At 37.4% G+C, this 24,592-nt stretch overlaps 1 pseudogene; it reads left to right on the forward strand.

Annotated features, from left to right (window-relative positions):
- Positions 1–430: 430 nt before the first annotated feature.
- LOC100346900 (N-alpha-acetyltransferase 15, NatA auxiliary subunit-like) overlaps positions 431–24,592 on the forward strand; it is a 56,714-nt pseudogene continuing 32,552 nt past the window's right edge.

Genomic DNA, 24,592 nt, shown 5'->3' on the forward strand with positions numbered 1-24,592 from the left:
CAACAAGATCTTTGTTAACCTCTCCATGAAACTAAAATGGACTTAATACCCAGATCGCAGCTTCCATCTCCACCCTCCAAAATCAAATAAACTCTTTGGCTGTGATCATCCTTCCAAACAGGTGAATTTTAGGCATGCTAACTGCTGCTCGAAGGGATGTTTTTGCCATGCTCTGAGAAGAATGATTTTTAGGGGCCAAGCTAGGTAGGTAAAAAACCATGTTCAATATTTCTTGGACAAGGCCAAACAACTCTAGGATCAGACTGAACAAGCTTGGGATTTTTGGCTCAACATTTGTTTATAAAAATACTGGCTATTGCCCATCCCTGGCTCTGTAACTTCCACAGTCTTACTATTTCTCTGTGGGCCATGTGCCATTAAGGTTCTTGTCCATCTTATCTTTAACAGAATACAAATAATCTAGCTCTAGATGGTCATGAAGCAGTACTTCCAGACTACCCCATTGAATGATATGACCAGTGCTCTGAACTGTGCAGGACAATTTTTTGCAGATAACCTTCAAACATTGCAGGACAAACAGCAAGAGAATATCCATAACCATCTCTATGCCCTCATGCCAGCTCAAAGGTAATATGAAAGTTTGACCTCCTCCCATTCTGATCTACAAGAGTAATGGAATACTTCTCTTGGGGGAATGTTAGGTGGGAAGGTAGACGTTAACTTAAGTGTGTGAAAGTGACTGAAGGGAAAAAAACAAGAAGGTCATGTGGGAAGAAAGGTAAGTCAAATATATGAATGTTTCTCCATATTAGTTAGTGATTGCTATTTACCAAATTATCACACCTTGGCTAACAACAAACCACATTTACAATCTCACAGTTCCTGAGGGCGAGGAATCTGAGCATCGTGGGCTGGATCCTCTGCTTCAGGGTCTCTCACAAGTTGTGTGCACAGTGGTGACTGGAACAAATCCATTTCCAAGCTTACTTTAATGGTTCATCTTAGGACTCCGTATCTTGAGGATGATGTCACTGAATTTGCAGAGTTCTTGATGGCTGTCAGCTGGGGATCACTTCAGTTCCTTGCTGTGTGGATCTTTAGCATGGCAACATGTCTCATCAAGCAAGTAAGAGTGTAAGTTTCCTAGCGTGGAAAGCAACCCAGTCACAGATAATACCTATTGTCTTTGCTATATATAAGCCACAGTCCCAGCTTGACTCCACTGTAAATTATAAAAAGGCACAAATGCCAGGAGTGGAAGATTATATTTAGGGGACTATCCTAGAAGCTTCCTTCTGTATACCACAAGTACATACTCTTTATTTTCTACTTCTCTGCTTACTGATTTGTTCACATGCCAGGTTTTTATCAGAAATAAAACAAAATAAAAAACAAAAAACTTACTAGCTAGACAATTCTCATTAAGGAATAAATAACAGGCCAGTGTTGTGATTGAGTGGGTAAGAGCTCTACCTAAGATACCAACATTCCATATGGGTGCCAGCTTGTGTACTCGTTGCTCTACTTCTAATACAGCTCCCTGCTAATGGCTTGGAAAAATCAGCAGAATATGGCTTAAGAATTTGGACCCCTGTTACCCACATGGGAGACCCAGCTGTTACCCACATGGGAGAACCAGCTGAAGCTCTTAGCTCCTGGCTTCGGCCAGATGGAGGATCTCTCTCTCTCTCTCTCTCTCTGATTTTCAAATAAATAAATAAATAAATCTTAAAAAAAGTAAGTCGCTTTGTGTTTCTATGGGGGTGCAAACTGTTGAAATCTTTACTTAATGTATACTAAACTGATCTTCTGTTAAAAAAAAAAAAAGAAGAAGAAATTATCAATTCCCAACTTGACTCTCACTGGGATTAAACATGACAATAGGTCTGATCTGATTTCATCATCATTTAAAAACTCATCTATTATTTTTCACTTTATGTTTGTGTGGGAGCAAACTGTGGACATCTTTACTTAATGTATGCTAAACTGATCTTCTGTATATAAAGAGAATCGAAAATGAATCCTCATGTGAATGGAAGGGGAGAGGGAGTGGGAAAGGGGAGGGATGCGGGTGGGAGAGACGATATGGGGGGGAAGCCATTGTAATCCATAAGCTGTACTTTGGAAATTTATATTCATTAATTAAAAGTTAAAAAAAAATTAAAAAAAAGTAAGTAAGTCCTTTTTCATCTTTATAAAGATATATAGATTGCTTCATTCTACAGACACTATGAAGTGACTGAAAGAATATGTATTGAAGGAAAAAATGGAAAATGTAAAGTAGAATAGATATGCATGGAGATAGATTTGACATGGGAAAATGTAATGTGTACTTTAGGCACATCAGGTTTCATAGAAGTGTTACTGTTTCCATGAGATTTTGGGTTTGATTATCCAAGTGTTAACAAAGAAGAAAAAAATGGTTGTTTACATAATTGTCCATGTTTTTGAATGAAATTTGTATCATTTTAAAAGAAGCAAAATCTTTTTCAGTATTTATTCTCAAAAAAGTTTTTAAAATGAAACTTTATATAAAATAAACCTAGAGACATTATTTCAAATTTCTCAACAAGTGCACAATATTGATTCTGATAGGCTATTTCCTGTTCTGTTTCTGGATAAAATCCAGTTATATTACTCAACTTAAAGGAAAATAATTCTGTAGAGACCAGAATAATGGGATCAGATTCAGCAACTTTCTCATAGCTCAGTTTAAGTCCTGAACATAATTGAATCTATGTAGATACAAAATCTTATAAAAAACTCCAATACATATGAATTTTATTAGCTGGATCTGGTAACACTTCAGCTGGATAGCTGGATGTTTTGCCCCTTGGCCTAGGCATAGTATGGAGTTCTCCATGTGACACTAAAGGGTAAAGTCATTTGCCTAAGGGATGAAGGTGGTAAAATTGCCATTCTTTGAGAAAATGTAAGAAAGAGTATTGTTTCTTAGCTCAATTTGCTTTGTAGGAAATGCCTGGAAAGGCAATGAATAAATTAATAAATCTCCCACAGTAAAACTTTAGGTATGGTAATATATGACAGTAGTCTGTTATTTTGTGGTTGTATTGAAATAGAATGAGAAACTGGATGTCTTTAAAGGCCTAAAGCTTCTTTATGGAGACTTGTCTGTTCACAAATACTGCTTTACTTAAGAACTCTTTGAGTGAATCAACCACTTTCTAATCTATTGTATTTGTGGCTCTAAAGGCACAAGAAGGAATATAAAGTGAAATACATTGGTATTTGCTTTTTAGACACTAAAAATAATGATTGTAACAGAACAAGAATATTATAGCATCTAATACTTCAGTCTGCATTCCAAATGTGAAATAAACTTTAATACAACCAAAAAGTAATTTCATCTATGACTAGCTGTATTTAATCAGTTTATGTTTACTTAGGGTAGATGGGTCAAATGATATTCAGTGGCTTTTAAAAATCAGTTAAGGGAAAAAGAAAATTTGGGGCAGGATATTCAAGGAGACTGAAATGTGAATGTGCATTTTTATGTTTCATATTTATGTAGAAGATGGATAGTCTGGGCCAGTTTTATTTATTTATGTTTGTTTCTGTTTAGGTTAATAATATCTTTCTTTTTGTTTTTAAACATCCTGTCAGTATCATGAATTTTACCAACAAATATTTACCAGGTTCTCTTGTGTGAAGAGAACTACTATAATTCCTGAAACCCATAATTAAGTTGGGGAATCAGGCTATTGACAACATTTTTATATATTATGCTAAATGTACATATGCAAAATATTTATTAGCAAACAGTAGATGCTCTTGAATGTGGTGATGAGACCTGAAGTAAAGATCAATGTGGGTTATAGTGGTGAGTTTTCATTAGTTCTCTGAAAAGCTGTCTAGACACAGTGTATATCATCAGAGAACTGTCAGAGTTACATGGAAAATCACAGTAGAGTTAGGAGGAAACTGAATTCATTTGTTCTGCCTCCCTGTCTTGTTTTATATAGCTTAAAATTATGGGATATTATTGGAGTGAGAATTCCAGTTATATACCTCTCATTATATTATCATGTGGTTGCAAAAATTTCCCTCCATTATTAAGACATACATGCCCACACAGTTTGTCTTTTTGTAAGGGCAAATGGATTAATATTGTACAAACATAAACAAGAGTGTGGGATGTAGGGAAAAGTTGGGGATGGAGGTTAACTGAAACACAGGCTGGGAATCTGAAAGTTTACTGGCTTGAGCTTGTTTTTCAGAGAATGTTCCAGGAAAGCTTATGATGCGATGATACTCAGAAGGAGCCAGATCATCACAAACAAGGAATAGTTAAAGCTGCAAGAAACCAGTTTGAGTCAGCTTTTAAAAACACAATTCATGAATATGTATATTCCAAGGAGGAAAGTCCCTCCCACTCCTCATTTTCTATAACCTAGACACTCCCTTAACATTTATGATGAAAGCCCTAGCAAACTGCTTCTCAGGGAGGCAATTTTATTAGGAGACTATACCTTCATACTGTTTCCTTTGCTTGTCACCAAAATAGAACTAACTTCTGAGCAACTTCTGTTTAAAATGGATTATTTGTGACATCCCAAATGAATGGACCCTTTTTATCTGCTCACAGTATATAGTTTATTTTGTTATTAAGGGAGAGTTAGTTATATTTTTTGCTACATTGTTTGAATTTTGGAATAAAGATACATGATCAAAGAAATCTGTTTGCTGAAGCTTTTATTGACAGATGGGAATTGATTTTGTTCCTACTGACCAGTCAGATGAGACAGGGATCAATGTTTCTTGATTTTGAGAAGGTTCTCTGACCTAGGAAATTTAATACATAGAACATAAATAGCAAGATAGTCAAATGGGAACGTTTCTAGCTAGTCATCTGAGTGCTGCAAAATATGGTTTATTTTTTAGAAGAAAGAAATAGGAAAATTCAAGAAAGCATTCAAATTAGGCCCTTTGCTATCAAATCATTTAAAATACATTGACTGCTTATTAATTCACTGCATTGGCAAAAAAGCTTCTATGATCATATTCTTAACATTAACATTATTTTAATAGTTGCAGTGTACTTACATCAGTAACATTTTTATCTTACTTCATTCATTCTCACAGCAATCCTTCAAAGTTGTTGTGCAGTTTTATCATCAATAATTTACAAATGAAATAAGTAATAAAAGCAAAAGTTGACTACCTCATTGCTAAATTCCTTTCTTAGAGAAATTATGTGTTTTTGCTTTATAGTTTGTGAAAGAAATTTGATTATATTCATCAATTCAAAGTAGTTGTGCTGATTAAAATTATTTTTGTTTGCTGGTTTTCAGAGTTTATTTTTCTTTCCCACCTAACTGCTCATCAGGGCATGTCAAGTTGATCCCACTGACTGAAGTTTGTTGATGAGCAAGCCTTTATTAATGCATCTGTTTGATCTGATATCAGGATGCCTACACCTGCTTGTTTTTGGTTTCCATTTGCCTATATCTTTTTCCAACCCTCCATTTTCAGTTTGTGTGAATCTTTGTAAAGTGAGTTTCTTGTAGGCAACTAAAGTGGGGTGCCCAGCGGGGACTAGAACCCGGGGTGCCGGTGCCGCAGGGGGAGGATTAGCCTATTGAGCTGTGGTGCTGGCCGAATTCTATCTCTTTAATAAGATTTTATTCATCACTCATTGATTTCCTAATTTCTTTAATCTTAGTTATCCTGCATCTCATTGCTTACCATCATTATTTTTACTTCTATATATGCCATTTTGAAGATTTCCTTCAGTTCAGGATCTAATTTAGGAGGAGTATTGTGTTCTTTTGCTTCTTCATGCTTCCTGTATCCCTAGGTGTATTCCCTCTGGTGTATTCATCTGATGTATTCATCCCTTATTCTTTATGGAGTAGGTTTCATTGTAAGATACTTTATGATTTAGCTGGTATAAGGTTATGACTTGGCTTGTTGCTTTGAGCTGCTTCTAAGTGAGCCCAGGAATGTAGTCTCTGAGTGATTTTTTTTGTCTTAATCAATGTCAGCTGTGTCTATAAATGATACATTGTACAAGTGAATTGCCTATTGTAGTACGTAGGCTAGTCTATGTCCTCAGAATTCCAAGGAGATATACTTTTGTTTTCTTATATTTAATTTAGACATCATATCATTTCTATTTCTTCTGTGAACTGCATATTAGGAGTCAATTTGTCATTAATTGTTTGCTTTCATGGAATGTTTTTAGTAATGTCAATAAATTTTTTTCTTCTAAATGCTGGCAACATAACCCCCTTGTTGACCAAATTATAAGTGCTGTTATTTGAAGGATGTGACTTTTGATGGCAAAGTAACCAGAAAGAATCCCATCTTGTAATATTCTACCACTATGTTTTTGAGATCATTGCCTCTGGGTATCTGTTAGTTCTCTTTATTTTGATGTAGGTGCTATCTCACATCAATTACTTTTGTTGGATCCAGCAATAGGAGCCCATCTGTCATTATTTGTATGCTCTCATGGAGCACTTTCAATAAAATCAGTATCATTTTCTTCTTTTCGAATTGCTAGTGTTATCACTTTTTTTAAATGCTTATTTTTTATTTGAAAGTCAGAGTTACACAGAGAGAGGAGAAGCAGAGAGAGAGAGAGAGAGAGAGAGAGAGAGAAGAGGGAGATCTTCCATCTGATGGTTCACTCCCCAGTTGGCCGCAATGGCCAGAGCTGCGCCGATCCGAAGCCAGGAGCCAGGAACTTCTTCCGGGTCTCCCACATGGGTGCAGGGGCCCAAGGACTTGGGTGATCTTCTACTGCTTTCCCCGGCCATAGCAGAGAGCTGGATGGGAAGAGGAATATCCGGGACTAGAACGAGTGCCCATATGTGATGCCGGCACCGCATGCAGAGGATTAACCTACTGAGCCACAGCGCTGGCCCCTGCACATTATATTATGACTATATTTCCTCCAATAAGGTGACTCTAGGACATTCCTCACAGGAAGAACACTGACTAGAGCTCTCTTGTGTTACATACCTATTCAAATTTTCATATTGAACTCCTGTAGCTTCTTATTAGTCTTATTTATTTCAATTGATGATGCTATTCTAACTTCTCATTCTATACAGAGCTATTCATATTTTATAAATTTTGTTTTATTAACATCTTGAGAAGTCATTGTGTAGAGTTCTGATCCCAAATCACTATCTTTTTTTAAAAAAATATTTATTTGTTTATTTGCAAGAGTTACAGAGAGAGAGGGAAAGACACAGAAAGAGAAAGATCTTCCATCAGCTGTTTCACTGCACAGATGGCTGCAAAAGCTAATGCTGGGACCAAGTTGAAGTCAGAAGCTAGCAGTTTCTTCCAGGTTTATCAAGAGGTTAACACTTGGGTCATCCTCTGCTGCTTTTCCCACGCCGTTAGCAGAGAGCCGGCTCAACAGTGGAGCAGCCGGGACACAAACAGGAGCCCATATGGGTCACCATCATCATAAGCAGTGGCTTTACCCACTTTGCCACAATACTAGCCTCTGATTCTCGGTCTTAATTCCATTGCCTTCATTGGTGCACTAGCAGGAATGTGTATCAGAAGCAGAAAAGCTGGGACTAAACTGGCACTCCAATATGCAATGACAGAATAGCAAACAGTGACATAAATGGCTGTCCACAACGCTGGCCCAAGTAATGATCTCCTAAATTTTAATGTTTCCAGACAGAACTGTTGGTATTTAAAAAAAAATCTATTGTATTAAACTCCTTAGCAGTTATCATTTTAGTAGTTCAGCTTCCAGATCTTTAATTTTGAGTTCCATCTTTCTGCAGAATAAAGCCTTATTTTTCTCTTAACTGCTATAAGTTTCCTTGACATGCTGCTTGTGACTTCTTTTGTTCTTCTACCATGTTCTATCTTCCTCTTTTTTCAATATCTTGTCAGACCTTACTATTTGACCATGGTCTACCACATTCATTTTCATATGATTTTTGCCTTTTACTACTGTTTGTTTCACCTTATTTTCCTCCAGTTTTTCGCATTTCTTTGCCAATGTTCTTATAATAACTCTCACTGAAGAACTTGGTTCTTTGTCTCTAGATGTACAGATTATTAAGCTGTACTTTTCAGTTTCACTGCCAGATCACCCATATGATGTTTTAGCATATCTTTTTTTCTTAAAAAAAGGTGGAGTTACAGGTAGAAGGAGAGACAGAGATCTTCCATTCACTGGTTCACTCCCTAAATGGCTTCAAAGCCCAGGGATGGGCCAGGCTGAAGCCAGGAGCCTGGAGCACCATCCAGGTCTCCCACATGGGTGACAGGAGCCTATGTAGTTGTACCATCTTTCACTGCTTTCCCAGGAACATTAGCAGGCAGTTTGATTGGAAGTGGAGTATCCTGGGCTTGAACCCACACTAATATGGGATGCTGGTTTTGTGGGCAATGGCTTAACACTGCATGGCATTGCAGGCTCCCATTTTAGCATATTTTTTTTTTTTTGACAGGCAGAGTGGACAGTGAGAGAGAGAGACAGAGAAAGAACCTTTGCCGTTGGTTCACCCTCCAATGGCCACCGCGGCCGGCGCACTGCGGCCAGCGCACCGCGCCAATCCGATGGCAGGAGCCAGGTACTTATCCTGGTCTCCCATGCGGGTGCAGGGCCCAAGTACTTGGGCCATCCTCCACTGCACTTCCCTGGCCACAGCAGAGAGCTGTTCTGGAAGAGGGGCAACTGGGACAGAATCCGGCGCCCCGACTGGGACTAGAACCCAGTGTGCCAGTGCTGCAAGGCAGAGGATTAGCCTAGTGAGTCGCGGCACCGGCCCAGTGTATTCTTGTGAATAGCTATTTCAAACTTACTGTTCTTTAAATCTTCATGGGAATAAATCTTGCCATTTTCATATTCATTTAACTTTGTTCTTGTCAATATCAAGATTGTAATCAATGAAACTGATTATAAATTGCTTTTCAAAACTGCTCTACTTGGGGATCAGCTTTGTGCTGTAAGGGGTAAAGCCACTTCCTGCAGTGCCAACATCCCATAAGGGCGCAGGTTCGAGTCTCCGCTGCTGCACTTCTGATCCAGCTCTCTGCTATCACATGGGCAAACAGTGGAAGATGGCTCAAGTCCTTGGGCCCCTCAACCCTCATGGGAGACCCTGAAGAAGCTCCTGGCTCCTGGCTTCTGATTGGCACAGCTCTGGCCATGGAAGTCATTTAGGGAGTGAACCAGCGGATGGAGAACCTCTCTCTCTCTCTCTCTCTCTCCCTCTCTCTCTGTCTTAAAATAAATAAAAATAAATCTTAAAAAATACTTCTATTTTGCTTGCTCTTTGATTCTGTTAACTCAGAATTTTTACATTCAGTGAACCAAATTCATTTTCCTTTTAATCACTGCTATCTCCTTTTGATTTCAGCAGAATCTAGTATCAGTTTGTCTTGACAAATCTTAGCATTCCTCTTTTGTGAAAATTGCTTCTGGGTGTGTTTGCACTTTTGCAAACTCAGAATCACTAGGTGATTCCTTTTCTTCCTCTTTTCCTAATTTTGATGTATCCGTTATAACTGTTGTATTACTTCTGTGGACTCCACCGATTAGAGTGGAGTCATTATTTGTTTGCTTTCAGAAAACAATTTCAATTTCATTAATATCACTTTCTGTCCATCCAAATTGCAGGCTTATTACTCCTTCCCTGGTCAGTTATCCATCCATACTGTTATTTGAATGCCATGATCTTGAGGTAGAAACCATTAGGCTTTCTTCTAGAATTAGATTTCTTTTGAAAGATAAAATGTGATTCAGGTTTACACAGAAAAGTATGACAGGCCTCAGAGGAAGAGGACCAAGTAGTTGCATTGTGTCACTTCTTCATGCTAATTTTAATTCAGTTGACAATGACTATCTACTCTTCAGAAGGTATCACTGGGTAGTTCAGATACCAGATTTTGAATTCTGAGTTCCATGTAATTCCTTATGAAAGACATATCTTTTCTCTCTAAACTGCTCTTTGTTTCTTTGACATGTGCCTTGTGCCTCTAAAAACAGCTTGTTTTCTTTATTTTTTCTAATATAGTCTGTCTTGTTCTTTCCTCAACCTCCTCTTTTGACTTCATTACATGGTTACCAAATTCATTTCTCTATGACTTTCGTGTTTTACTATGATTTGTTATAATTTTTTTCTTCTTTTCCAATTTTTCACATTCTTTGCTAGTGTTTTCAAAGACAATAATCCTGCCTGGACACCTTATTTCTCACACATTTTGAGAATGCACTTTCCAATTTTACAGTAAGATTATCTATCTGATGTTTTAGCATACTGGGAATAGCTATTCCAATATGAGTGATCTTTAAATATCAGTGGGAACTAGCCTCCCCATGTTCACATTCATTTAACTTTGTTCTAGTCATTGTTAAAAGTTTTCTCAAACAGATATAAAGACATAACAGGTTTTTTTTACACTTCTCCATTTACCTTACTTGCTTTTTTATCATAACTATTAACACAGAATCTGACCCCAAGAAACTAAATTAAATTTGTCTTTGGCCATTTCTATTTCCTTTTCATCATAAAGGCAACTGGGCAGAATCCTTTCTTATAAAAGCCTGATATTCTAATTTTGAAAAAATTGCCTCTGGTGTCTGTACTTCTACAACTTCAAAATCCCAAGGTGACTCCTGGTTTTCATTTGTTAATATTTGTGATGGAGATATAATGACTCTTATTTCCATATTGATGGACTCCATCAATATGAATCAATTAGTCATATTTGTTTGCTTTCATGAAGCATTTTCAATTACAGCAATATCATTTTCCTCCAATTTCTGGCATTTTTACTCCTTTCTTGGTTAATTATCCCTCACTGCTGATATCTGAAGGCCATAGAAATGACTAAGTTTTCTTTTGGAGTAAGATATCCATGGAACTCTAAATACAATCAGGTTTCCACCCCAAAGTGACTTTAGATCATAGCTATTCAAAGTTATATTATGTAGCCTCTTTATGGTAAATTTTATAGCTAACATCCTACTTTGATTTAGTTCAGTTGGCAATGATTTTGTAACTTTTCAAAATTCTAGAAATAATGATTTTTTTAAACAATTGTAAAGGTAATAAACTCTTTTTTAAAAAGATTTATTTATTTATTTATTTGAAAGGCAGAGTTACAGAAAGGCAGAGACAGAGAGAGAAAGAGAGGGAGTCTTCCTTCCAATAGCTCACTCCCCAGATGGCTGCAACAGCTAGAGCTGTGCTAATCTGAAGCCAGAATCCAGGAATTCTTCCAAGTCTCCCATGCAGGTGCAGGGGCCCAACGACTTGGGCCATCTTCTATTGCAGAGAGCTGTATTGGAAGTAGAGGATCGGGGACTCGAACTGGAGCCCATAGGGATTGCTGACACCACAGGCATTGGCTTTACCTGCTACACCACACCACCGGCCCCTGTTATAGACTCTTGATCAGCTATCATTCTGTTAGTTCAGGGTTCAGATATTTAATTCTGAATTCCATCTGACCCCTCAAAGAAATACATATCTTTCTCTCTTAACTGCTCTAATCTCCTTCACAAGCTTCATGTCTGTAAAATAGATGACTATTGTTATTATCTCTATTATGTTTGGTCTCTTTTTTTAATTTCCCATTTCAACTTTGCTACTAACCATATTTTACCACATTCATTTCCATATGACTTTTGCATTTTGCTATTTTTGACCTATTTTTCTTCTATGCAAGGTTTTCATATTTTTGTTAGTGTTTTTATTGATAATTCCTGTGAAGACCTTGAATATCTATCATCAGATGTAGACATTTTGAAAAATACTTTCTAGTTTTGCTTTAAGAACATCAACCTGATATTTTGAAATATTCTTTTGAACAGCCATTTTGCTGCCTTGGAAAGCAGTGGAGGATGGCCCAAGTCCTTGGGCCTCTGTACCCACGTGGGAGACCTGGAGGAAGCTCCTGGCTCCTGCCTTCAGATCGGCATAGCTCCGACCATTGCAGCCAATTGGGGAGTAAACTAGTGTATGGAAGACCTCTTTCTTTCTTTCTCTCTCTCTGCCTCTCCTCCTCTCTCTGTGTAAATCTGACTTTCAAATAAATAAATACATCTTAAAAAAGAAATGACAAGATCAAAATTAAATGAAGATAAATGACATTAACTCTCAAGCCGATTAAAAACCAGTCAGTTTGAAAAGATTCTTAAAAATTTTCTAAAACATTAGGTTGTTCACCTTAAGCAAAACTAGAAAATGTATCACAGAAGGTGACAAAGAATCAAGATTTTCAATGGTAGTTATTATCTATAAAATACTGTCACAGAAATGTGAAAATCTGGAAGAAAAGAAAAATAAGTGGAAAAAAGCAGTAGTAAGCCACAAAAGTCACGTGGAAATCAATATTGTAGAGCAGAGTCAATAGCAAAGTGAAAACAGAACATTGAAAAAAGAACAAAACAGAGCCTAGCAGAAGAAATAAAGTAAGTCAATCTATTTATAGTGGCACAAGCAGCATATCAGGGAAACTGAGAGCAGTTAAGAGAGAATAAGTCTTTCTTAAGGAGTCAGCTAGAACTCAGATATTAAATATATGGAATCAACTTCCAAAATGATAGCTGCTCAAGTATCTAATACAGATTTTGAAACACATTATCAGTTTTTTCTAGATTAATGAAATGATTGCTTATGGAATAAATTGCTCTAAAAACGGTAAAAGACCCAAATAACAAATTTAGCATGAAGAAGTGGGTTAACAGAACTGTACTCAATGCTTTTCTGTGAGACTTGTCAAAAAGTCACCTTGCTGTAGAATCCCAAATCATACTTTAGTTTCCAATGTAAATATTATTCCAGAAGAAATCAGTGATTCCACCACAAAAACATGCTTCCATAAAATAACATGGATAAATAATTGGCAAAAGAGAAAATAACAGTTGCAACTGGAAACAAAGACTATGAGATAGACATGATTTTAAAGCACTCTACCAAAGCAAAAAAAAATGACAAATTGCTTCTACTGATGCAGTCAACAGAAATCTTATGAAAGCAATAATGTCAGCAATATAATCTGTGAGAGGGAAATCAGGAATCACCTTGGTATTTTGAAGATGCACATGACCAGACAGATATCATAAACAATTTTCTCAAGGTGCATTATCAGAATTTTAAGAGATGTAATACTGAACAGTCCTGGTGGCAATCAAAAGGAGATAGTAATAGATAAGGAGAAAACGAACTTGGTGTCATCAGTGAAAATTCTGAGTTAATACCTATAATTAAAAAGTAAGCAAGCAAAAGCTGCAAACCAGAAAAACCGACTTATATCTTGATTTAGGGAACTCTTAACAATAACAAGGGCAAAGTTTAATGAATATGAAAATGGGAAGGTTAATTCCCATGGAGACTAAATTCTTTTCATTTTTAAAAGACTATTCACAAGAATAAACCCAATCATGAGGATCCTACAGCAAAACTGGAAAACACTTCAAAATGTCTACATCTGAGGACAGAAAGTCAATTCTTCAGCAAGTTATTATCTGTTATATCAACAGCACAAAAAATAGAAGAAAATGAAGTTGAAACAAATATAGAAGTCCAAAGTCATTTAAAAGTGAATATACTAGAGTATGACCAAGCAGCAAAGTCTTACCAGGAGATTCACAAGAGAGTAAGACAGAAAATCATAATAATAATGATGATAATAAAAGTCGATCTATCAACATCAGAATTGCATGAATGAGTAGAACAGCAGAAGTTCACTCAGCATTTTGATTAACTGATCATGGAAGGATTGAAATAGCATAAAAGAAAATGGTATTGATGTTATTGAAAGTGCTCCATGAGAGCAAGTAAATAATGACAAATTGACTCCTATTGATGGAATCCACAGAAATTATAGAAGAAATACTCTGCCTGCATAGAAGAGAAAGATCAAGACTCTCCTTGGGGTCAGAGTTTGCAGAGAGCATTCTTATTCTTGAATTAGAAATGACTTGGGGCAGGCGCTGTGGCTTAGTGAGTAAAGACGCCACTTGTGGTGCCAGCATCCCACATGGGTGCCGGTTCAAGTCCTGGGTGCTCCACTTCCAATCCAGCTCTCTGCTATGGCCTGGGAAAGCAGTAGGAGATGACCCAAGTTATTGGGCCCTGCACCCACGCGGGAGACCCGGAAAGAGCTCCTGGCTTCGGATCAGCGCAGTTCTGGACGTTGCAGCCAATTGGGGAGTGAACCAGCAGATGTAAGACCTCTCTCTCTCTCTCTCTGCCTGTCCTCTCTCTGTGTAACCCTGACTTTCAAATAAATAAATAAACCTTAAAAAAAAACTGTGCTTTATTCTTGAATGCTATTTCTATTTGATGTAAATTATTATTCATTTTCCGAATTAAGGATAGTCCCAGGGATTATAGGCAGAGCATTGACTAAAATTATTTTGTGACACTTTTTCAGGTCAAGTTTGATTTTGATCTCTTCTAAGTTCTCCTTTGTCTGGTTGAGCTGTGTTGGCAATTATTTCCTAAATTTTGCTTCTCCTAAAAATGCTTATATTTATGATTTTGGATGGTCCAGATTTCTGTCTTTAATTTGATTTCTAGAACCCTTGTTTTGCCACCCTGAGTGCTCTCGATTTCTTTCACATGCTGCTTGTGCCTGAAAAACATTTGATTTCTTTTATTTTTTCTATTTCTTCTCTCCTGCTCTTTCTTCAGTATCCTGTTTAGAATTTGCTACTTGACCTTGTTCTACTATATTAATTTCTATATAATGTTTCTGGCTTACAATCATTTATTTCAACTTCATTTTTTTTCTCTTCTGTATTTTCATATTTTATTTCAAAGATCATAGAGAATAACTCCTTTTCAAGTTCTTGATTTTCTGCCACCACATGTATGCACTTTGAAGATGCACTTTTTATTTGTTAAGATAATTCATCTGATATACTTAGTATATTCTTGTGAACAGCAATTTCAAACTGATTGTTTTCTGAGTCTTCCAATTTTCATATTCATTTAGCTTCATTATTAAGAGTTTCCTAAACTGAACTGGGATATAACAGCTGTTTTAATGAAGTTATTCCATTTTTTTTTGCTTGCTTCTTGATTCCAACATTTATCTCAGAATTTTCAACTTCAAGCCTTTTAATTAATTTTCTTTTCAGCCATTTCTGTCTATTTTTGGGTGCAAAGGTGTTTGATCAGAACCCTTTTTTGTAATATTCATGTCTCCTGTTCTTGTCTTAATTGTCCCTGAGTGTCTGCTCTTCTGCAAGTTCTGATCCCATGGTGTTTCTTGATCTTCCTCTTCTAATTTTGATGCAGGCACAATACCACTGTTACTGCTTTTCTACATCAGTAAGAGTTAATTTGTTCTTATTCACTCTCTCCCTTGGAGAACTTGCAATAGATTCAATATCTTTTTTTTTTTTTTTTTACCATTGTTTGCATTATTCTTCTTTCTTTTGTCAATTAACCATCCACACTGATAGTTGAAGGCTATGGTATTGTGGTAGAAATCACTAAGCGTCATTTTGGAATATGATTTCTACTAAATGATATGTTATGATACAATTATTCTTATCAAAGTGATTCTAGGCCAGATATCACCAGAACAGGTCCAAATAAAGTTCTGCCATGCTGCCCCTTATCCCATCTTTGATATTGCGATCTGGTCACTACTTAGTCTTCTTTAATTCAGTTGTCAATGACTTCCCATCTTTTTTTCTTCTAGATTAAATTGTTTATATTTTTTTTTCAAAATCTGTTGTATCAAACTCTTCTGTAGTTATTTTGGTTGGTTCAGATTTCAGATTTTGAAATTTGAGTTCCATCTAATTACTTAAGACACTATTTTTCTCTCTTAACTGCTCTGTTTTCTTGACATGCTGATTGTGCTTATAATAATAAACAGGTTTTATTTATTTATTTTTATTTATTTCTATTATGTTCTTAATTTTACTATTTTGTGTTGTTGCTTCTTCAGTGTTCCACTTAGAGTTCTCTACTTACCGTGTTTTAAAATACTCATTTCCATATGGTTTTTGTGATTTACTACTATAATACTTTTTTTTTTTTTTTTTTTTGACAGGCAGAGTGGACAGCAAGAGAGAGAGACAGAGAGAAAGGTCTTCCTTTGCCATTGGTTCACCCTCCAATGGCCGCCGCGGCCGGCGCACTGCGGCCAGCACACCGTGCTGATCCGATGGCAGGAGCCAGGTACTTATCCTGGTCTCCCATGGGGTGCACTCCCTGGCCACAGCAGAGAGCTGGCCTGGAAGAGGGGCAACTGGGACAGAATCCGGCGCCCCGACCGGGACTAGAACCCAGGGTGCTGGTGCCGCAAGGCGGAGGATTAGTCTAGTGAGCCGCGGCGCCGGCCTATAATACTTTTAAAATTCTGTTCTAGGCTTCCGTATTTCACTGCTAGTAGTTTCATACATAATAGCTTCTCTTGATGATCTTTATTCTCCATCACCAGAGGAAGATATTTTGAAGAAGCATTTCCAGTTTTGCTGTCATTATTATCCATATGATGCGTTAGCATAATCTTTTGAATAGCCATTTCAAACTGACTGGTTTTTAAATTTCTTTGGGAACTAACCTCTCCATATTCAAATTCATTTACCTTCATTCTTGTCACTGATAAGCGCTTCCTAAATTGAACTGAAATGTAACAGATTTTTCTGAAGCTGCTCCTTTCTTTCTGCTTGCTTTTTGATTGTAACATTTAACTCAGAATTTCCACTTTCAAGTCTCAAAATGCATTTGTTTCATCCATTTCTGTTGGTTTTTGAAGATGCATGTGATTGCTCAGAATCCTATCTAGTAGTATCCTAGCTTTGTTTTCTTGATATTGTTGTCTCTGGGTGTCTGCTCTTCTCCAACTCTGACCAGATTGCGAATCTTGCTCTTCTTCTCTCATAATTGTGGATTCCATCAATAGAAATCAATTTGTCATCATTTGCTTGCTTGCTTTCATTGTGTGCTTTTTTTTTTTTTTTTTTTTTTTTGCCAGGCAGAGTTAGACAGTGAGAGAGTGAGATAGAGGGAGAGAGTTATAGACAATGAGAGAGAGACAGAGAGAAAGGTCTTCCTTCCATTGGTTCACTCCCCTAATGGCTGTTAAGGCTGGCGTTGTGCTGATCCAAAGCCAGGGGCCAGGTACTTCCTCCTGGTCTCCCATGCAGGTGCAGGAACCCAAGCACTTGGGCCATCCTCCACTGCATTCCCAGGCACAGCAGAGAGCTGGACTGGAAGAGGAGAAACCGGGACTAGTACCCAGCACCCCAATTGGGACTAGAACCCGGGGTTGCCAGCGCTGCAGATGGAGGATTAGCCAAGTGAGCCTCGGAGCCGGCCCTTCGTTGTGTACTTTCAATCATGTTAATATAATTTTCTGTTTCTGGGGCTGGAACTATGGCACAGTAGGTTAATCACTACTAGTCTCAGCTGCTCCCAGTTAATCCCTGGATTAACAGTTAGGTTAGCAGCAGGTTAATCCCAGTTCTAGTCTTGAGTGCTCCACTTCTGATCCAGCTCTCTGCTATTGCCTGGGAAAGCAGTAGAAGATGGCCTAAGTGCTTGTGCCCCTGCACCCTCATGGGAGACCTTTAAGAAGCTCTTTTGGCTCTTGACTCTTGGCTCCTGGCTCCTGGCATTGGATTGGCCCAGCTCCAGCCATTGCAGCCATTTGGAGAGTGAACCAGCAGATGGAAGACCTTTATCTCTGTCTCTTCTTCTCGCTGTCTGTAACTGTACCTGTCAAATAAGTAAAATCTTTAAAGAAAAATTTTCCATTTCTGAATTGCTAGTCGTATTGCTCCTTTCTTTGTCAAATTAATCATCATTGCTATTATTTGAAAGATAAGTTTTAAGGTAGAAATCAAGAAGTTTTCATTTGGAATTACATTTCTATTGAACACAAAAGTACGATTAGATTTTCTACACCAAACTGACTCTAGAACAGGCCTCAGAGGAAGAGTTCCAAGGCCTGTTCTTCTCTAACCTGTGTATACTAAAGTGAACCTTTTTAAAATAAATATGAGTTTTGGCCGGCACCGCAGCTCACTAGGCTAATCCTCTACCTTGCAGCACTGGAACCCTGGGTTCTAGTCCTGGTTGGTTGGGGCGCCAGATTCTGTCCCGGTTGCCCTTCTTCCAGGGCAGCTCTCTGCTGTGGCCTGAGAGTGCAGTGGAGGATGGCCCAACTCCTTGGGCCCTGCACCCCATAGGAGACCAGGAGAAGCACCTGGCTCCTGCCTTCGGATCAGTGCGGTGTGCCGGCTGCAGCGCGCCGGCCGCAGTGGCCATTGGGGGGTGAACCAACGGCAAAGGAAGACCTTTCTCTCTGTCTCTCTCTCTCACTGTCCACTATGCCTGTCAAAAATAAAATAAAATAAAATAAAATAAAGTTTTAAAAATTTTCTTAGTACAAGATATTTCATGAAGATCATCAAAATTCATGAGAGATATCTATTGTGACAAACAAACTATGTATGAATTTCAATTTTTTTGCACCAAATTAAATATCTCTTTTAATTCCATTTTTTCATGAGCTTTTTTTTGAGAAAGTACCCTTACATATGAGCCCCTTCATTAAATACACAGGGCAGTTAAGTAAAATTATACACATGTAACAATGGTCAAAATCTGAGATTTTTCCTAAATCTTACATTTTGTCATTGAACCAATGACTCCTCACTTTTTTCCCTCCGCTTTCATTCAGTGGACAGTTAGAAGCATTTGAAACACTTAGAGATGGTTTAAAACCTCACATTCAAAAGTCAGTTACAAAGGACATGCTTTCCAAAGAATTTCAACACAAAGTGTACAAAATGTGCTAGTTGTACAAACAATTTTGTCATACATTGACAACCTCTTTAGTGTATAGAAATTAGGTGTTAACAGCCAGCACCACGGTTCACTTGGCTAATCCTCCATCTGCAGAGCCGGCACCCCGGGTTCTAGTCCCGGTTGGGGTGCCGGGTACTAGTCCCAGTTTCTCCTTTTCCAGTCCAGCTCTCTGCTGTGGCCTGGGAGTGCAGTGGAGGATGGCCCAAGTGTTTGGGCCCTGTACCCGCAAGGGAGACCAGGAGGAAGCACCTGGTTTCTGGTTTCAGATCGGCGCAGCGCACCAGCCGTAGCAGCCATATGGGGAGTGAACCAACGGAAAGGAAGACCTTTCTGTCCATCTCTCTCTCACTGTCTAACTCTGTCAAAAAAAATTGAAATTAGGTGTTACAAGATTTGGACTCATTTCTTCTTTATGTGTGCTATAAATGCACAGTAAAACAAAATACACCAAACAAAGAAAAAAATGTTGTCTGAAAATGTCCAACTATGAATACACTAGCATGATACGTTTTACACTTGTTTCCCCTCATCCTCTCCCAAACCATTGAACAAGTGTAGACCACCATATGACTTACAGAAATGGTTAAAAATTCCATTTCTTAAAGAAAAACTCCAAAAGATATTTAGAAATTGACTTTACTACCTATACATTTAACATATGCTGAGCACTTCCAAACATCCAGCTAGACTAGATGTTTCAAATAAGAACTTAATTTGTCCCTTATACACACAGGAGTCTTAAACTATACACACGTAACACAACTTGAAAATGTCTTGGACACTGTGAGAAACAGTGACTTGATCAGCCCTTGTCCTGACTGTTGATGAACAACTTAATACTTTATCCCTTTTAGTATTTTTTTTGTTCTACTTAATACTATTGGTTGAACTCTTTAATTAACACCCGGTTATTCTTAGGTGTTTAAATTTAACTGAAAAGTGAACCCTGTTAAATATAATAGTGGGAATAATAGAAGGTGAAGATACACAACTGGGGACATGCTCAATCTGACTTGCCCCAAATGGTAGGGTTAGAAACATGCCAGGGGATTCCAATTCAATCCCATCAAGGTGGCATGTACCAATGCCATCTCACTAGTCAAAGTGATCAGTTTCAGTTCACAATTGATCATAATGATAGGCTTAAGCGTCAAAGGGATCACATAAACAAGAGTAGTGTCTACTAATACTAACTGATAGAATAAAAAAGGGAGAGAACAATATAATATGGGAAGGGGGATACACAGCGAACTCATAGAATGGCAGATGTCCGAAACAGCACACTGGCCTCAGAATCAGCCCTTAAGCCATTCGGATCTGGCTGAAGAGCCCATCAGAGTATTTTAGGCATGGAAAGCCAAGCCAACACACTCTGGCAGAAAAAAAAAAATTAAAAAAAAAAAAAACTAAATGAAAGTTCTCTGTGAGTGAGAGCCCAGTGGAAAGAACGGGCCATCAAAGAAGGAGCTACCTTTCTCTGAAGGGAAGAGAGAACTACTTCCAATTTGACTATGACCTTGTCTAAATATGATTAGAGTTGGTGAACTCAAAAGGCTTCCATAGCCTTGGCAACTCATGACAAGAGCCTAAGGTGATTACTGATGTCATAAACAAGAGTGTCAATTTGTTAAGTCAACAACAGGAGTCACTGTGCACTTACTCCCCACGTAGGATCTCTGTCCTTAATGTGTTGTTCAATGTGATTTAATGCTATAACTAGTACTCAAACAGTACTTTACACTTTGTGTTTCTGTGTGGGTGCAAACTGTTGAAATCTTTACTTAATATATACTAAATTGATCTTCTGTGTATAAAGATAATTGAAAATGAATCTTGATGTGAATGGAATGGGAGAGGGAGCAGGAGATGGGAGGGTTGCAGGTGGGAGGGATGTTATGGGGGGGGGAAGCCACTGTAATCCAAAATCTGTATTTTGGAAATTTATATTTATTAAATAAAAGTTAAAAAAAGAAAATGTCTTGGAAATATGAACTTTCTAGGCTAGAAATTTTCGATTCTTCACCAGCCCAGTGGCCTAAAACATTGAAATTTTCAGAAGGCAATATTTCCAAGGAAATCCACAAACTGACTAGTTTAACTAATGTTACTTTTTGTCATACATTGGAAACCTCTTTAACATCTAAATATTGTGAGCTACAGCTCACTGGTCCTTTATGTATCTTATATGCACATTTCTTATTTGGTTTGCAGTTGCTGAACCATCACTGCAAACCAGGGATAAATCCTATTTGGTCCAGATGAGTGATCTTTCTGATGTGTTGTTGGATTTGATGAGCTCTTATCTTGTTGAGGATTTTTTACAACTATATTCATCAGTGATATTAGTGTATAGTTCTCTTTCTTTGTCGTATACTTCTCTGGTTTTGGAATTAAGATGATGCTGACCTCTTAGTAGGATTTTATGAGGAGTCCCTTTCAGTTGTTTTGAATAGTTTAAGACATGCAATTAGTTCTGTGAAATTTGGTAGAATTCAGAAGTGAAGCCATCTGGTACTGAGCTTTTTGTTGTTGTTGTTGGGAGGGTCTTTATTATGGATTACATCTCTGTCTTGTTTAAGGTATGTTTATATTTTTTATGTATTCATGATTTAATTTGGAAGATTGTATGTGCCTGACAAGCCATCCATTTCTTCTAGATTTTCCAATCAGTTGACATACAGCTGTTTATAGTAATTCCTGATGATTCTTTTTATTATTGTGTTATCCATTATTACATCTCCTTTTTCTTCTCTAATTTTATTGAGTCTTCTCTCTATCTGTTTTTTATTTTTGTTAATTGGGCCGATACTGTATCAATCTTATTTATTTAAAAAATACAGCTCTTCATTTCACCAATCTTTTGTCTTTTTTTGTTTCAATTTTGTTTCTTGTCTAATTTTAATTATTTATTTCATCCTTCTAATTTGGATTTTGTTTTGCTGTTATTTTTCTTGGTCCTTGAGATGCATTGATAGGTCTTCTATTTGCTGCCTTCCCAGTTTCTTGATGTAGGCACTAAACGCCTTAAAGTTCCCTCTTAACATTGTTTTTTCTGACCTATGTTTTTTGATATTTGGTGTTATCATCTTCATTCACTTGAAGAAATTTTTTATTTTCCTTTTGAGTTCTTCTATGATCCCTGAGTGAACATTCAGGGACATGTTGTTCAGTCTCCACCTGTTTGCATATTTTGTAGATTCTTAAGTTTTTAATTTTCATCTTCATTTGATTGTGGTTAGAAAAGATACATGGTATGATTTCAATTTTCTTGAATTTGTTGAGATTTGCTTTATGGCCTAGCATATGGCCTATCCTAGAGAAAGTTCCATGCACTGATAAAATGATATTCTTTAACTAGGGGATGAAAGGTTCTGTAGATGTCCATTAGGTACATCTAGTCCATTGTGTAGATTAGCTCTGCTATTTCTTTGTCAATTTTCTGTAAAGTTGATCTGATCATTGATGAAAGTGGAGTGATGATGTGTCACATTACTATTGTAGTATAGTCTATGTTTCCCTTTAGATCCATTACATGTGTAGCAAATACATGTTAAATAGCCAGCCCCCCTGGCATCAGGTGCATATATATTTATTATAGTCACATCTTCCTGTTGAATTGATTCCTTAATCATTACATAGTACCCTTCATTGTCTTTTTAAACAGCTTTTGTGTTAAAGTCCATTTTGCCGGATATTCACATGGCTAAAACTGCTCCTTCCTTTCCATTACCATGGAATACCTTTTTCCATTTTTTCACTTTCAGTCTATGTGTATCTTTGTTGGTGAACTGTGTTTCTTGTAGGAAGTAAATAGATTGATCTTGTTTGTTAATCCTTTCAGTCCATCTGTATCATTTAATTGGAGAATTTAGGTACTTTATATTAAATCTTCCTATTATTTGAATGGTGTGGTCCTGAGGTGGGAACCTCTTAGTTGACTTCCATAATATTGAACACCAAACTGTGATTACAGTTTCCACAACAAGGTATCCATAGCAGAGGACTCATACACAGATTCCGGACTGAAGCTGTGTTGTGCAGCTTCACACAAAATTCTATACTGACCTCTGCTAAAAGTCTCAGTTTTGGATCAAATGATAATGATTTTCTAACCTTTCCTTTTTTAGGGAAGGGATGAGAATTTTTATTTTTATTTTTTTTTGCTAGGGGCTATTTGGATATCTATAACATGTGTGGGCCATATAAAATTATCAACTTAAAAGCTAGCCTGCTATATTTGGTCAAACATTTCATTAAATTTCCCTAATGTGATACCTTGAATTGCTTTTCTTTGGGAAGGTATGTGATATCAGCTGATATTAATAACGTTGCTACTCACAACTGCTTTTCCAGGTTTGTGTCAGTCTGGAGCACAGTTGATTCTTTGTGACGGTAAGTTCTGAAAAGAACTGCTTGCAGCACTAAATTGTTCTAAACATAGATCCATATTTCAATGCATTTCTCCTCAAAACGGGAAGTTCATCATTGCTTATGTAACATTTATAGAATTCTGGCTGTGGGAGGTTGTTATACCTAGCTTTCAGCTCATCAGCACTTCGCCACTGAATGACTTCATGTTGTAGATTATCAGGCAAATCAGCTGATTTCTCATTGAACAGTGTAGCAAAGATGTTCAATTCCATTGGTTTATTTTTCACATCCTTGAATCTTCCTTAAATACTTCAATTAGTTTTGAACATTCACCAGTTTATTCAAGTGTCATGAGTCTTTTGTCCTTCCAGAGTGGGGAAATGCACCATGTTATTTCTTTCATTTTGTACTTTCCACAGCCCACAGCCTTAATTTAACTTCAAATAATTTCATATTTGAAAATAGGGAGCTGAGAAGCTGGTTGGGGTCCTGCTGGTTGGGATCCTGCAGCCTGCGATTCGTCTCTTGGAGGTACTTGGTAGTATCCACCACGAAAGCTAGATCTCACAGCCTTTTGCTATCACTGAGGTCCCTTGATGTATTTTCCCCTTCATCTTAATGAGTTGCTTAACTTTATTCTATATTTCATAAAACCTCATGGGCTTGTTCCTGCAACTCACCTACCGCACTCGCAGTGATAAATAAGATCACCATACTAATAGTCAAGATCCTTCAATAGCTCCTTAAACTGACAGCTGTTAAACCCTCTGCTTTTCACAAAATATATGCATGACACTACTATTGACATTACATCGTTGAGCCACAAAGACTGTACACAATGACTTTCTTGGTGTATAATACAGTGGCATATAGTTGAATCATATGGATCAAGACTGAGATGACTCAGTTCTTTCTTAAAAAATACAATTAATCATTGTTGTGAGCAAACCATGGGTGCTGGAGCTCCATCTGTAGTAAGGCTATTTAACTTTTCAAATGTTAGCTTTAGTATTTTCATTGCTAAAACAAGTCTGTCAGACAAGTCCTCACATCTTGTTGTGCCATGCATGGATTCCAGCAATAGCAGGTCTTGCATATCAGACTCTGCAGTTGTTCCATGAACAGAAATGGGCAGTTGATCAGTATTTGTTATGTCCATGGTCTTATCAAAAGCTAGAGAGAAAACAAGGACATTTTCTATAGAATCCTTTGGTGTTTTTTCTATCTATATCTTGTGCTGAGTCAGAAACCTGATCTGATATGGTTCTCTGAAACAAACTGACAAATTCAAACAATTTCACTTAGCCTGGTTCTAACAACTCTGCAACAGCCAGCGTGTACTATTTCACAAACTGGGCCTCTGTGTGAGGCCACAGCTTCCTTGAAATTAACTTGTCCACTAAAAGTCTCATCTGAGTAATATTGTCTCTGTCATAGGGTGACCTAGTAAGATTGCCGTGTTGTGATTCCAA

This window comes from Oryctolagus cuniculus, chromosome 8 (genome assembly GCF_051225735.1).
Source record: "Oryctolagus cuniculus isolate XC-2025 breed Fujian yellow rabbit chromosome 8, ASM5122573v1, whole genome shotgun sequence".
Classification (NCBI taxonomy): Eukaryota; Metazoa; Chordata; class Mammalia; order Lagomorpha; family Leporidae; genus Oryctolagus; species Oryctolagus cuniculus.